Source organism: Puma concolor, chromosome C2 (assembly GCF_028749965.1).
Source record: "Puma concolor isolate L17-30 chromosome C2, mPumCon1.1.hap2, whole genome shotgun sequence".
Taxonomy (NCBI): Eukaryota; Metazoa; Chordata; class Mammalia; order Carnivora; family Felidae; genus Puma; species Puma concolor.
In genome coordinates, this window is record NC_141675.1 from 29,618,209 (window position 1) to 29,632,628 (window position 14,420).

The following is a 14,420-nucleotide window of genomic DNA, read 5'->3' on the forward strand; positions in this document are numbered from 1 at the left end:
CGTTCCTCGGGGAAGTCAGCAGTGGTAGCTAGTAGTATTCTGGCCAGGTCTCGAGTCTGCTTACTGCTGGCAGCCGCCATGGCGCGAGCCTGCTTGTCCTCAGGAGGCTCCCGGTTATTATATACCTTTTCGGCTACCACCAGTAAGTCCTGCAGACTTTTTTCTCCTAGTCTATCTATTTTCTGTAATTTTCTCCTAATGTCTTTGGCCGATTGGTTTACAAAGGCCATGATAACAGCTGCCTTGCTTTCCGGAGCCTCTGGATCCATGGGGGTATAGGTACGGAATGCCTCCATGATCCGTTCTAAAAAGGCAGCCAGAGATTCATCTTTTCCCTGTTGTACATTTCCTACCTTGGCCAAATTGGTTGGCTTTCTAGCACCCATTCGGAGACCCCCCATTAGAGTCTGGCGGTAGACCCGGAGCCTCTCCTTACCTTCTGCCATGTTGAAATCCCACTGGGGCCGAGTTAAGGGGAAGGAGGCATCTATCTGAGCCTGGTTGGTGGTGGGATTCCCGTCTGCGCCTGGAACTAGTTTCCGGGCCCCACTGAGGATTCTTTCTCTTTCTTCAGTCGTGAACAGGACCTGCAAAAGCTGCTGGCAATCATCCCACGTGGGCTGATGGGTAAAAAGAACAGAGTCTAATAAATCAATAAGCCCTGCCGGTTTCTCAGAAAACTTAGGATTCTGAGCTTTCCAATTGTAGAGGTCACTAGTGGCGAAAGGCCAATAGTGATGGGGCTGATTCCCCTCCGCGTCTGGGGGTCCGGTGGCTCGCAGGGGCAGAATAGTGGAGTCGGCGGCTGAGGCGGATTGCCCCCTCTGAGCCCTTTGTCTGGTAAAGGGCGGGCTTCCCCCTGGAGCGTTTCCGCCTCCCGCTCTCGTAACAGCGTCTGCCTCCCCCGGAGGGGGAGGATGGTGTTCTTCCGGCATCCTAGAGGGGTTATACGGGGGAGGAAAAATTAATTCTTCTTCAGTACCCCCCTGTAGGACAGGGAAGAGGGGTGCTGAAGGCTAGGTAAGACTTTTCCTCTTCTCTGTCTCCTGCAAAGCAAGAATGGGTTTTGGCTCCGGAGGGAGCAGGGTTAGGAAGGGCTTAAGCCAAGAGGGTGGGTCTTCTACAAGGTCCTGCCAAGTGATAATGTAAGGGAGCTGATCAAGATGGCCCGCCTTAGGCTGAGAGATGATACTCCTGGCTCGGTGGGTGGTAGGGAGGTCGAAGGTCCCCTCTGGTGGCCATCCGACATTGAAAGTTGGCCACTCGCTAGAACAAAAAAACTGCAACCGACCCTTTCGGACTTCCACACTGAGGTTGTTAGCTCTTCCCCTCACATCCTTAAAGTGATCAATCATAATACTTAGAGGAGTAGTCTGAGTCTGTCCCATAACGTCCATCCAGTAAGTCCACAGAACAAAACAGAGAAACACAAAAACAGACAAACAGAGGGCCCCTAGAAAGTCTTCCAACTCCATGGAAGCAAAACTGCAAGCTAGCTTAGACCTTTGAGGGGATTCCACGTCCCTCCAAAACCGATGAGGGGATTCCACGTCCCTCCAAAGACGACGGCCTCACGCCGACCAGCGGGAGCGACCCGCCTCGTCTCAGACCTTTGAGGGGATTCCACGTCCCTCCAGAAGGGAGAATCGGAACGTCTTCCGAAACTCCCGGCCCGTGGTCCTCCAGTGCGTCCACTTAGACCGCGTCGGGCACTACCAGAATTCCAGAAATGAGCTCACACAGAAAAGACAGAACAAACAGACACTAACCGTGGCCAGTCAGGCTCTCCGGGTCGGGGGTCCCTCGGGGTTCTTGGGGATCCCGGACGAGCCCCCAAATGTTATGCCCAGAATTCATGATCCCCAAAGACCACTAGGGAGCCGAGTCCGATGCAAAAGCAAAGAGCCTTTATTCGAGCTAGCTCGAGCTCAATCCCCTACCTGCACCGACGCAGCGGTGAGATACCAGGGAAAGAGAGCGAGAGTTTCAAAAGGACAAAGGTTTTATTGGGGCCTGGGGGCAGTTGGTGAGGTAATGGCTATGGCCTCAGCCGATTGGCTGGGGAAGGGTCCTGGGGAAGGGTCGAGTCCTGTTAGGCAGGTGAGGGGGGGTTACTCAAGGGGAGGAGGTGTGGTCAAGGTGAAGGACACAGAACAAGATGGAGTCGGCTGGCGTAGGCCCGCCCTTTCAATCTCCAGAAAATATTCCCCTACCTCTCCTTACAATTACTCATCACAGGTGGCCTCACCCCAGTTTTGTGAGTCTGTTTTAAAAAATCAAGGAGCTGCTGAACATCTAGCATGGTGGACTTTTTTCCAGGTGTGCTCTCTCAGTGTCCCATGTTGTTACTTGTTACTTTGTTCTGAACCCTTGGGAAGGCTGATACATAGAGACTATGATGCTCTAAGAAGAAAGAAGGCATCCTCAGGGTTAATAATAATTATGATAATAGCAGCCACAGTGACTGTACCAGACACTGTGAGAAGCACTTTCATATATCATCTCACCAAATCATGCTAAGTCTCCACTTTACAGATGTAGGAAGTGAGACTTAAAGTGACCAAGTTGCCCCAGGTGACACAGCTGGAAGCACTCTCTGGAGCCACCTAGATGTGAATTAAGATCTCTCTGATTCCAAACACCTCACTCTTTGTACTACCTCCATTTCCTCTCGTGCCCCATTCAATGAGACAGGCTCTGGAAACCACTTAACATGCAGCTTTAATTAGATCAGTGTTTCTGAGTCTTGGCTTCTCATTAGATTCATCAGAGAAGCTTCCAAAATCCTATTGTTTCTAGTGAAAAGCCAAGTTTGGGAACTATATATTAGATGCACACGAAAATACCCTAGAATACAAAATTGGTGTCTTCTTAAAAGCTAATGTTAGTTACCTCTCTTCCTAAACTTTGAGATTGTATCATTGGATATCCTGTGACTACTTTGAGAGTTTTGTTTACAATTTTATTTTCATGTTAACCTAACAGAAATGGTAACTAAACAAAAACACAGAACATAGAGGCTCTAGTTGGCCTAGAAATTTTAGGTGCTCAGGCACCTTGGTGGCTCAGTCAGTTAAGTGTCCTACTTCGGCTCAGGTCATGATCTCACAGTTGGTGAGTTCGAGCCCTGCCTCAGGCTCTGTACTGACAGCTCAGAGCCTTGAGCCTGCCTCAGGTTCTGTGTCTCCCTCTCTCTCTGCCCCTCCCCTGCTCACACTCTGTATTTCTCTCTCTCTCTCTCTCTCTCTCTCACTCAAAAATAGATAAACATTTAAAAAAAATTTTTTTAAGAAATTTTAGGCACTGCCATGCATCCTTATGTGTGATCGGGAGTTATAGCTCTGAACAAAATTAGAAGGCCTTGGTTCAAGTTTCAGCCCTACCACTTACTACCTATGTGATTTTTTTTTTCACCTATGTGATCTTGATCTTGCAATAAATCCTTGAACTGAAGGAGGCCAACTAGATATTTGAACAGCAGAATGACAGGCTGGGGTTTAGGGGGAACCTCTTTCTAGAATATTAGAAAACAAAAGACCAAGATGTTGTTCAAGGGCAACCAGGGTATTAATAATGCTACCTTCACCCACCCATTCCAATCTTCATGAAGTTCAAGATAAGGAGAGCAATCTGATGCTGATTTGGGCTTAAGAGTTAGGAGACCCTGTTTTTTGTAAGGGCTCCTTAAACTGGAGCATATACATCATTAGCCTTAGTTGTTCGAAAATGAAGACATAAGATGCGAGCCTGCAAGAGCAATGACATAACAAGAATCTGGTATGACCTCAGATCTTGTAAAGATCCTATCCACTGGGGAAGTGGAAGCCCAGTGTCCCATGCCAAGGACTGCTGTATCTGCTTCTGCCCTGTGTATTCTACTCAACTCTCATTCAGTAACTTAGGACCTTAAATGACTTGGCATGTGACATCTGTCCCAGCTCTATTACCTTCATGCTTCTAGATTGACAGAGAAGTACTAGGTATGAGATTTGAATTGAGATAAAGGTTGTACAGTAAAAGGAAATAATCACTTCTTACACACTACAAACATGGAAGCAGCTTTGGAGCCAGCCAAGGACCTCGTTGTCTTCTCCAGTTGCAATGCTCAGCCTCTCCCTTTCAGAAAAAGAACAGCATTGTGTCTTGCCTACCATCTAATTTAATCATACAGCCCATTTCCCAAACTTTCCTTCACAAGTACCAGACAGGCTCATGATCACTCCTACATTTTGTTCCTTGACATTCTGGAGAAGCATTGATTTGCTTGTGTCCTTTAAGGTTGCTTAGCAATGAAACCATAGGAGGCAGGGCCAGCAGCATGGAATTTCACAGGTGGCTCTTGCTTCTCCCTGTTGCATTGGTTTCCACCCTCTGTTTCAATGCATTTTAGTCTTTTTATTGCTCCGTAAAGTCTTGATCTCAGTTTTTATATTACAAGACTTATGTTTGTGCCTGTTCTCTTGTAAACCACCTTGAAAACATTTTGAAAGCATGAATGGCACACACCGTAGACAAGTTCTACCATTTCAGACTTCCATGTCTGTGGTGAGAGCATGGCATACACCATGTTAGGTGCATGCCAGTGAAGCTCGGAGCCAGGGACACATCTGGAAATTCACTCTCGTGTGGAGCCACCCAAGAAATCTGATCAGGCATCTGACAGACTTCTGCCATGCTAGAATAGGCACAGAAGGATGAGCTGGCATCCAGAATATCACATGGCAACCATCCCTATCCCTGGGGAAGCTTTGCCAGGAAGCTTATTTACTACAATGAATTGTATAGAACAGAAATATTAGGGTTTTGACATTGGGGGTTCTATCAGCACATTTGTGAAATGGCAGAGGATGAAAAGAACAGGAGCTTGGGATTAGACAAGAACCTGGGTCTGAACCTCAGGCAAGAGAGACACAAGATTCATAACCAAGAGAGTGCACAGTGTAGCGTGGTGCTTTCCCTCACACGCCAACATGCACTCACATCTCACTAGATCCCTGCTCTTCCAATCCTACCAAACAGAACCTGGCAAGCCCAGCTCAGAAAGGGGTTTATGGAGCCAGGCAGCCTCCTTAACTGTAGCAGAAGCCTGTCAGATCTTACTTTAAATGTCATGAAACCATTTTTTACAGGGATATAAATTTCTAAATTAGCTTTTTCCTTTACACATTCCTTTGGCATATGTGCTAAGCACATGTTTAAAAAAAACTAGCTATAGTTCAATTCTGATTTTCTTACTTTAAAATGATCAGCACTTCACACTCTTATGCACAATTCATCATGTAAACCATACATCTTTTTTGAGTTCACAGGAGGGCACACAAGTGCGAAAATACAGTTTTGTGGGTCATACCAAGTTAGCACCTGCAGGAATCTCATAGTTGGATGTGGGTCATACCAAGTTAGCACCTGCAAGAATCTCATAGTTGGACCTGTTACCATCCAGGTGACTCCAGTGCACAGGTTTTCAGCTGGAAGTATCTGAATATCACTGTGCAGCATTTGGAAATGGTTGTGAAGAAGAAAAATGTTACAACATCCTGCTTCAGGGCACCGGATTTTTTTCTTTACCTACTAAAGTTTGAAATTAGGACTTTGTTTAAACATACATCTTCATGTAGGTTTATGTTGTTAGAAACACTTCTGTTCACTTTAACATCCCTGGAACTACAATGCATATTGCAGTTGCTGTCAGCCAGGCAGCACTCATGACAGTCATCATTGTCTGTGCACAGGTGAATGTTGGTTGTAGTTGTTCACCTCATCTCTCTATTTGAGGCAAATGCACCATTGGTACTATGCATGTTTAACTGCTGTTTGAAGAGTTTCCACACACACACACACACAAAGGTCACAAAGATTCACTGTGACAAAGCATGGAAACAAAAAGTTGCATTTGCAAAGGGCATTGAAGTAGGGCAGCAGGGCCGAAATTTGATATTTGTGGAAAAAATGTCCATGATTGTATGAATGGTCTCCATTCCATAAACCAAAGCAACAATTAAACTCTAGATGAAATCAAAAGAAGGAAAACACTTACATAACAGTTGAAATCGGGTTGTGTTTTTTTCCTGAGATGCTTGCAAAAGGATTGGCAATTACTTCATGATGTAAGTGAAGGGATATATGATAAATGTGTCTAGGTAAGTCTAAAGGAGCTCTTTTACTAAGTATAAAATAAAAATTGTAATTGCAAGAAAGCATTGTGTCATACTTGGTATATTTTTTTCTTACTCATACATAAAACAATAGTATTTTACTTCTTCTAGTTGATGGAATCTGGTATTTAAAACAATAGCTAAAATTTTCTTAGATAACTGTTATATCTATTGCCCAATTGTTAATAAGGGAAAACTTACAAAATTTACTCCCAGAATTACATGTCTGGCCACAACCTGATGCATCCTCAGATGGTTTTGACATGAACAACAAAGATTTCATGGTCTTACAGCTGGAGATACTAAAGCCCAGAATCCAAAAGTCTCCATTCAGTCAGTGGACATTTATTTAATCAAATGGACCATGAAAGTGTGAAACATGGATGCCCTTTTCCCAGTGTTCCATGTGGACACCTGGCTTAGAGGGGACAAGAGGGGAAAGAGAGGCAAAAAAAAAAAAAAAAGGAAAAGCAGTTAGGAGGAACTTTAATTTCAGGCAGCTATTGATTTAGCCCTTAGCAGTGTTTATTTTCTTTAACCTCTGCTCCAGGACACCTTCTCCACAATTCCCTCTCACCTTTTCCTTCTCTCTCCATCCCCATCTTCTTCCTTTGTTTCTGTCCCCTCCTTCCCTCAATTGCTGTCCTTCTAAACCTTGAGATGGCAGATTAATTGGGGTGGGGAAGGGAATGGGGCCTGTAGGGAGAAAGCACAAACAGCAGGCCTTGACAAAACACTTTAAAAATTTATAATTGCCAGTCCTTTACTATCTCAAATCCTAGATCAGGAGTTGCATACTACAGCCTGCTGCCTCTTTTGTAAATAAAGCTTTATTGAGTCACAGCCACACCCATTCATTTACATCTTGCCTGGGACAGCTTTCACACTACAATGACAGAACTGAATAATCCCAACAGAGACCATATCCACAGAGCCTAAAATGTTTACTAGTCTGTCTATATAATGTGCTTTCCCAAGAATATTCTGCAGAATTCTAGTTCTGCAAAGTTAAACAGATGTTGCTGGTAAGAAAAAGATTCTCAGGTGAAATATTTTTAGAAACTTTGCTTTTCAATTACAGGACTTCTTAGAGCCTTTAATACCTGAATGTGAATTGTGAATTTCTGAGGATTGGCTGAAGGATGCAGCATTTTCCCAAGTTTATTTGGGACCATTTTTCTGACACAGCTCTTGATGGGGATAGAGTTTCTCAGAACACACTTTAGAAAATATCCCTTTAACAATATCCAAGATACATTATTAAGTAAGAAAAGCAAGAGGTGTCAAGGACACATTCACCTGTATAGAGTGGGAAGGGAAAATGTAGTTAAGGGTTTGCTTGTGAATGTTTCAATTATCTCTTGAAAGGTCCACAACTAATTGGTAACACTGCTTACTTTCAGGTGAGTTGAAGCTGGGAGGGAGAATTTTCACTGTATTTTCTGCATTTTGACTTTCAATCATACCGATATACTTTATTACCTAAATAATTAATTCATATGTCAATCAACATAATTAAATTTTGAAACAAAAATGTAAGATGGTAAACCACTTTGGAAAACAGTTTGACAGTTTTTAACAAAGTTAAATATATACTTAACCATATGTCCCAGCAGTTCTACTCCTAGGTATTTACCCTAGAGAAATGAGAACATATGTCCATACAAAGACTTGTAAACAAATGTTCATAGCAGCTTTATTCATAATAGTCGTAAACTGGAAACAATCCAAATGTTTATCATTAGATGAATGAATGCAAACTGGGGCATAGTCATGTAATGGAATACTACCCAGCCATAAAAAAGGAACAAACCACCGATGCAGCAAATGAATAAGTTTCACAGATGTTATGCTGAGTGAAAGCGAGAAACAAAACAAGAACAGAAGAAGCAAACCTGTAGTGATAGAAGTCAGATTATTGGTTGCCCAGAGTAGATATAGGGGAGGAGATCTGACTGCAAAGGGACACAATGGAACCTTCCAAGGAGATGGAGATGTTCTTTATCTTCACTGAGGATACTTGTCACAAGTATACTTGGTACTTGTCATAAGTTTGTATACTTGTCATAACTCATCAATGTGTACACTTAAAATGTGTGGATTTAATTGCATATAAGTCACACCTCAATAAATTTAAATTTAAAGGCAGAGAAATAAATGTCTCCCTGAATCAAAAGGGAGCCATGAAAAATGAAGGAATATTCAAGAATGAGAAGATGGAGTCAAGTTAGCCCTCCAGTATGATTGTACACAGGATAAGTCTCTGCCCTATAGTATGGGAACCCCAGAGAAATAGAAATGAGCAGACCCTCCCTGAATTGGTTCTCTGTTTGCTACCTGGGGATTCTGATTTACAAACCAGCTCTGCAGGAGCAGAGCTATTCCACCTGGTTGAAGGCCCCTATTGGCCATGAGTGACACTGGTGACCCTGTCTCCCACATGCTATGCACTGGATCATACTGTGCTTCATGCTGTCACTGATTGTATTCCTTCTGTATCTGATGAGACCTTGCTAATTCAAAGGGTAGCTCCAATTGTCATTTGGGGTGTAACAGTTTGTGAAAATACAAGCAACACAGCTAACTTTGCTACAGCTCTGAAAGAGTATCCCAAATGGGTTGTCTCCTGCTTACAAACCAATTGAGCTCCAAAATAAAAGACAGCAAAGAAGCCATTTGACTCTTCGAATACATCTCATGATGGAAATAACATTATGGATAGTTAAATACATACATACATACACACATACATACATACATACATACATACAAGCCAACATCTTAAAGTCCACTGGAATGAACTAAGACATTGCAACCCAAATCTAACCTCAAGGCAGCCTGTGTTCTTTTTTCCCATTTTCACTTCAGTGCCAAGTGTGTTTTCATACTGAGCATAGGAGTCATCTGTATCTGCACACCTTTAAAAGGTAAATCTTTCTTACCACACAGTGAAAAACCCAGAGGCCGTCTTTGTTTACAGATGTCCATGTGTAATCTAGGAGATATGCTAGGCAGGGGTACAGACCCACTGGGGACTGTAGCACATGAATGGGATGTGTAGCCAAGGCTGGGTAGGATCTGACTCAGAACCTGCACACGGAGCAAGACAGACCTGGGCTTGCAGCTCGGCCCTGCCACATACCAACTGTGAGATTTCAGCCAAATAACTTAAAATTCTTTGCGTGTTTCCTCATCTGTAAGGTAGCTATGACAATAATACCTAGTTTGAAAGGTTATCACATAGGTTTAATGAGATAACGTAGGAGTTCCATTTACTATTACTGTGTAACAAACTTCCCCAAACTTAGCAGCTTATAACAATGACACCATTTATTTTGTTCACAAACCTGCATTCTGGACAGGACTCAGTGGGGACTTCACTTGGCATCAACTGGGCTGAAATCACCTAAAGATTAGTTTACTCCCATTTGGCAGTCAATGCTGGAGAGACACCTACAGCTGGGGGCTTAAAGGGCTAGAGCTCCTGGGGCATGTCCATCTCTGTATGATCCATGGCAGCAGCATCTTATTGCATGTTATTTTTTATGAAGTCATAGTGATGGGGTTTTGGAGTGATGGTGGAGGTCTGGAGCTGACAATTAAGAAAGAATTCTTGAGATGTCTTTGGTTCAAAAAGGTGATTTTATTAAAGCATAGGACAGGACCGTTGGGCAGAAAGAATTGCACAGGGGTTGTGAGGAGTGACTGATTATGTACTATGGAGTTAGGGGAGGTAAAGGCAAAAGAGAGGACTCCACACAGATTTTCATATGCTAATGAGGATTCATAAGATACTGGAAGCCTAGCTATTGTCAAGTTAAGGTGGTTTTTTCTCTAGCAAAGCATTAACTTTAAGATAGTAGGGAATTCCTGGAAGAATGTTTTACTCTACCTATCTCAAGTATTTGTCTATGGGCTGCAGGTTATAAGCAAATTTGCTATTTCCTTCTCACATCACCACGAAGAGGGGTGTGTTGTTAGGGGTCCAGGAAACTGAGTACGGTTTCTGGAGATTAGCTTTTAATAACATTGCCATTTTCTTATCATTTACTAAGACATTTGTAAACTGATGACATGAGACTCATGTCCTGCATGACGGTGATCTCTATCAGTTAACCATTGTTTTTTTTTTTCTTTCCTTTGTTCTTGGACACTCAGGAGTGCCGAGGGATGTCATACTTATCCCGTCTAGGGTGGGGGCAGAGAAGGTTGTTAGCTTGTGCTTTGCCCCCAGCTTGCCTTATGCTTCCTCATTAATAGAACTTGGAACTCATAGTGTCACTTCTGCCACAGTCACAGGTTTACCCAGGTATAAGAGAACATAGACCTCATATCTCAATGAATGTCAGCATCACCTCGTAGGAAGAACCTGTGGGATGATATTTTAGGGCAGTCTTGTTTGAAAACTACAATGTGGCATTGTAGCAAAGTATATAGCACAGAAGCTGAAATAGTAGGACCAAATAAATAATACCTTTTTGACCATTACAATTGCCACGACCACTGTCACTGCTACACTTCTATTATTATTATTATTATTATTATTATTATTATTATCATAATTGCCAGTAAACATGAGACACCTATCACTGCTAATATTCGGATGCTTGCCCTTCTTCTGGTAGGTGAAAGCCACAGACACAATGCCACTTCCAAGAAATAATTTAATGGAAACCTTGCACTGGCCCAAAACTTCTGCAGCATAATTGCATTAAGGGAAGTGAGGGAAGGTGATATCATTCATCATTGTGAATGGAGAGGTCTATGAATACACAAGCTGTAAAAAAAAAAAAAGAAGAAGAAGAAGAAGAAGAAGAAACAACAACAACAACAACAACAACCTGGGGAGCAGAGAGCAAAGACAGGTTTCCATATAAAGATGAGTTTGTTATGCACCTGCAACCTCCTCCCAGGTGATGATGTCCCATGGGGCCCCTTATCCCCAGCTCTCCTCTCCCCAAGGAAGAGTAATGCAGCATCAGCTTACTAAGTCCTTTAATTCACAATGTGTCATACCCACATCATAATGCGTGGACTTCTCTGGATTCATGTCCCTCTGTGTAGCCCCACTGAAGACCAAGGGCAGAATTTAGACTTCATTAAATGAAAGGCATTTATTTGGTAAGTGCCCAAGAGAAAAAAAAAGATTATAAATCCAAAGTGCAAAATCATGGAGTTAGTGTAGAATTGTTTCTTAATGGAAAAAGATCTCTATAGCTACCCCCTAATCCTCCCGTGGCTTATGATGTTCTCAAGAAGTGGCTCTATTTAGAAGCTGACGCACTTGTCATGGGCTAGCTCCTGAGCTGTTGCAACTGCTCTCTTGCACTGTTTCTGAACCTAGGCTGCCAAGTCAGCTCTACATCCACCTAGTAGGGAGCACAACACAGGGAATAACAAGCATGCCTTTTGAGGTTGTGCTTTACAAATGCAAATTAATTTGACCTAGGGCAAAGAGTTTAGATTCCCTTTGTTCTAGGCTCACTTTAGATTGAAAAGGTGTAGAAGACTGCAGACCCAGTCTGGCAAAGAGGGCATTGTTTCCAGAAAAAGCAGCAACTGAAGTTGCCAAGCAGTGTGGAATGGAGCATTGCTGTAGGCTACCTATTTGTATTTCAAACTTACTAAAATGCCTAGACCATTTCTTGTGTGGCCTCCCCTGCCCTACGTCTTCTCTGTAACTGGTGTGGATGGTGGATGACATGGTCTTCTCTTCTAACAGGACCTGTCACCAGTTCCTCTGCATTCCCTTAGCAGTGCCTATCAAACTTGGTGAAATTGGAATCACCTGGAAAAATTAGATATGTATTTTACACTTTCAGAACATCTCAACTTGAACTAACCACATTTAGAATGCCCAGTAGCTACATGTGACTAATGGCTACCATATTGGAGAGTGTAGACTTAGATAATACTGTCTACTAGACAGTGTTATAAACCCCTTATATATTAACTTATTTAATCCTCACAAAAATCCTATAAGATAGTGTTTTTAATCTGATTTTATAGGTGAGGAAATTAAGGCACAGACAGTTTAATTTACCCAAGGTCACTGGGCTAGAACATGGGAGTAAGAGGTTTGAATGTTGGCAGTCTAGCTTCAGAGTCAACCACATTACCACAAGCCCTCCTGCTCAACCATAACTCTCTGGAGGATAGGGAGGAAACATTATTTCTTTGTGTATTCACATAGCATAAACAATGCTTAGTTCAGATAGGACACCCAGTGAATATATGCTGAATGAATTAACTGAGAGGAAGATGAGGTGGTTATAAGGGATTTGTCAAATGTTCAGCCAACAGGATTAGATGCCTTCAATCATCAGCGTATATTATTGGGTAGGAGGAATAGATTTTTTTGGTGTATTAATTTTTTTATTTTAATTCCAGTATAGTTAACATACATTGTTATGTATAGTGATTCAACAATTCTATATATCATTACTCAGTACTCTTCATGATTAAGTTTACTCTTAATCCCCTTAACCTATTTCATCCATCCCCTACACCCCTCACCTCTGATATGCTTTTTTTTAATTTTTCTTTTATTTCTTTTATTTTTTTATTTTTTATTTGCTTTTATATATTTTTATTTTATCTATTTTTTATTTAAAATTTTTTCTTTAATTAAGTAGATTCCATGCCCAATGTGGGACCCTGAGATCGAGTCACATGGTCTACCAACTGAGCCAGGCTGATATGCTTTATTTTAAATGAGTACCCTCAGTTGGTTTTTTTTTTTTCAAAAAGAACATTTTTTCCTTGAAACATGTTTCAGAATAAATGGTTCTAAAAGATATATAAACCATTCCATCTAAGAAACGTTCCATCCATTCCATTCCATTATGCTATGGAAATATACAAAGAAATAATGTTTCCTCCCATCCTTCAGGGAGTTATGGTTGAGCAGGAGGACCTTGTGGTAATGTGGCCATCCCTGAAGCCAGACTGCCAAGATTCAAACCCCTTACTTATATATATATGTGTGTATATGTATAAGTATATGTATATACTTATATACACACACATACATATATACATAAATATATACACATATATATGTGTGTGTGTATAAAAAAAATAAAATCCATCCAAGAATACACATTTTCTTCAAGTACACACAAAAGAATCCACATAAAAAGAGATATAACAAATATTACAAATTTAAGAAGACTGAAATCAGGTGTACATAGGTGGCTCAGTTGGTTAAGCATCCAACTCTTGATTTCAGCTCAGGTCATGATCTCACAGTTCATGAGATCAAGCCCCATGGCCAGGTCTGCACTGACATGGCAGAGCATGCTTGGGATTCTCTCCCTCTTCCTTTGCCTCTCCCCCGTGCTCTTTCTCTCTCTCAAAATAAGTAAATTAATTTTCAGAAAAAGACTGAAATCATGCCAAATATATTTTTCAACCAAAATGGTATAAAACTAAAGATCAACAATAAACGAAAGCTGGAAAATCTACACTGTAAATATTAAATATTTAATATGTAAATATTAACACACTACTGCACAAGCAGTGGACCAAATAAGAAATCAAAGGTCAAATCAAAATATGTCTCAAAACAAAAGAAAAAGAAAACACAATATTCCAAAATCTACAGTGTGCAGCAAAAGGAGATGTTAGAGTGAAATTTATGCTATAAATGCTTGTATCAAGGGAAAAAGTTTAAATAAATAATATTATACCATAAGGAACTAGAAAAAAGACAGCTGAAATTTAGTAGAGGAAATAATAACAAAGAAAAATCAGAAATAAATAGAGACTAGAATAAACAATAACATAACACTGAAAATAATGACCAAGTTTTCCATAAAAATAAATAAAATTGTCAATGCTTTCACTCCATTAAAGAAAAAAGAGAGAGAAGAGTCAAAACCTAAAATGAGAAATGGAAGAGAAAACAATACAACAGATAACCACAGAAATACATAGTGTGGTAACAGATTACTATAAAAATTAGATACTAACGAATCAGATAACTTAGAAAAAGAAACCAGATAATTCCTAGAAATGCCCATTACCTTGATTGAATCATGAATTTTGAATCCAAGAAATAGGAAATCTTCTTAGATCAATAACAAGAATGAAAGTTGAATTAGCAAACAAAAATCTCCCAGCGCAGAAAAGCCCAAGAGCACATGGTTTCACTAGTGAATTCTCCTAAACATTTTTAAAAAATATTTAATGACAGTTTTGGTCAAAATCTTACCAAGAATGAAATAGAGGAAACATTCAAAATCATTCCGTGAGGCCAGTACT

General features: G+C 41.1%; 1 protein-coding gene and 1 long non-coding RNA gene across 11 annotated transcripts in view; one reads left to right on the forward strand and one right to left on the reverse strand.

Moving 5' to 3' along the window:
* TMEM108 (transmembrane protein 108) overlaps nt 1-14,420 on the forward strand; it is a 377,589-nt gene that overhangs the window by 329,427 nt on the left and 33,742 nt on the right. The gene's annotated exons all lie outside the window — the stretch shown is intronic.
* Nucleotides 6,471-9,643, reverse strand: LOC147577164 (uncharacterized). Of its 2 annotated transcripts, none has more exons than XR_015239976.1 (3): nt 9,503-9,643; nt 6,733-6,851; nt 6,471-6,569 (listed from the first exon to the last, which is right to left on the reverse strand). It is a non-coding gene; the product is annotated as an uncharacterized LOC147577164 (long non-coding RNA). The 2 variants fall into 2 exon arrangements; XR_015239977.1 differs by having other exon boundaries at nt 6,471-6,573.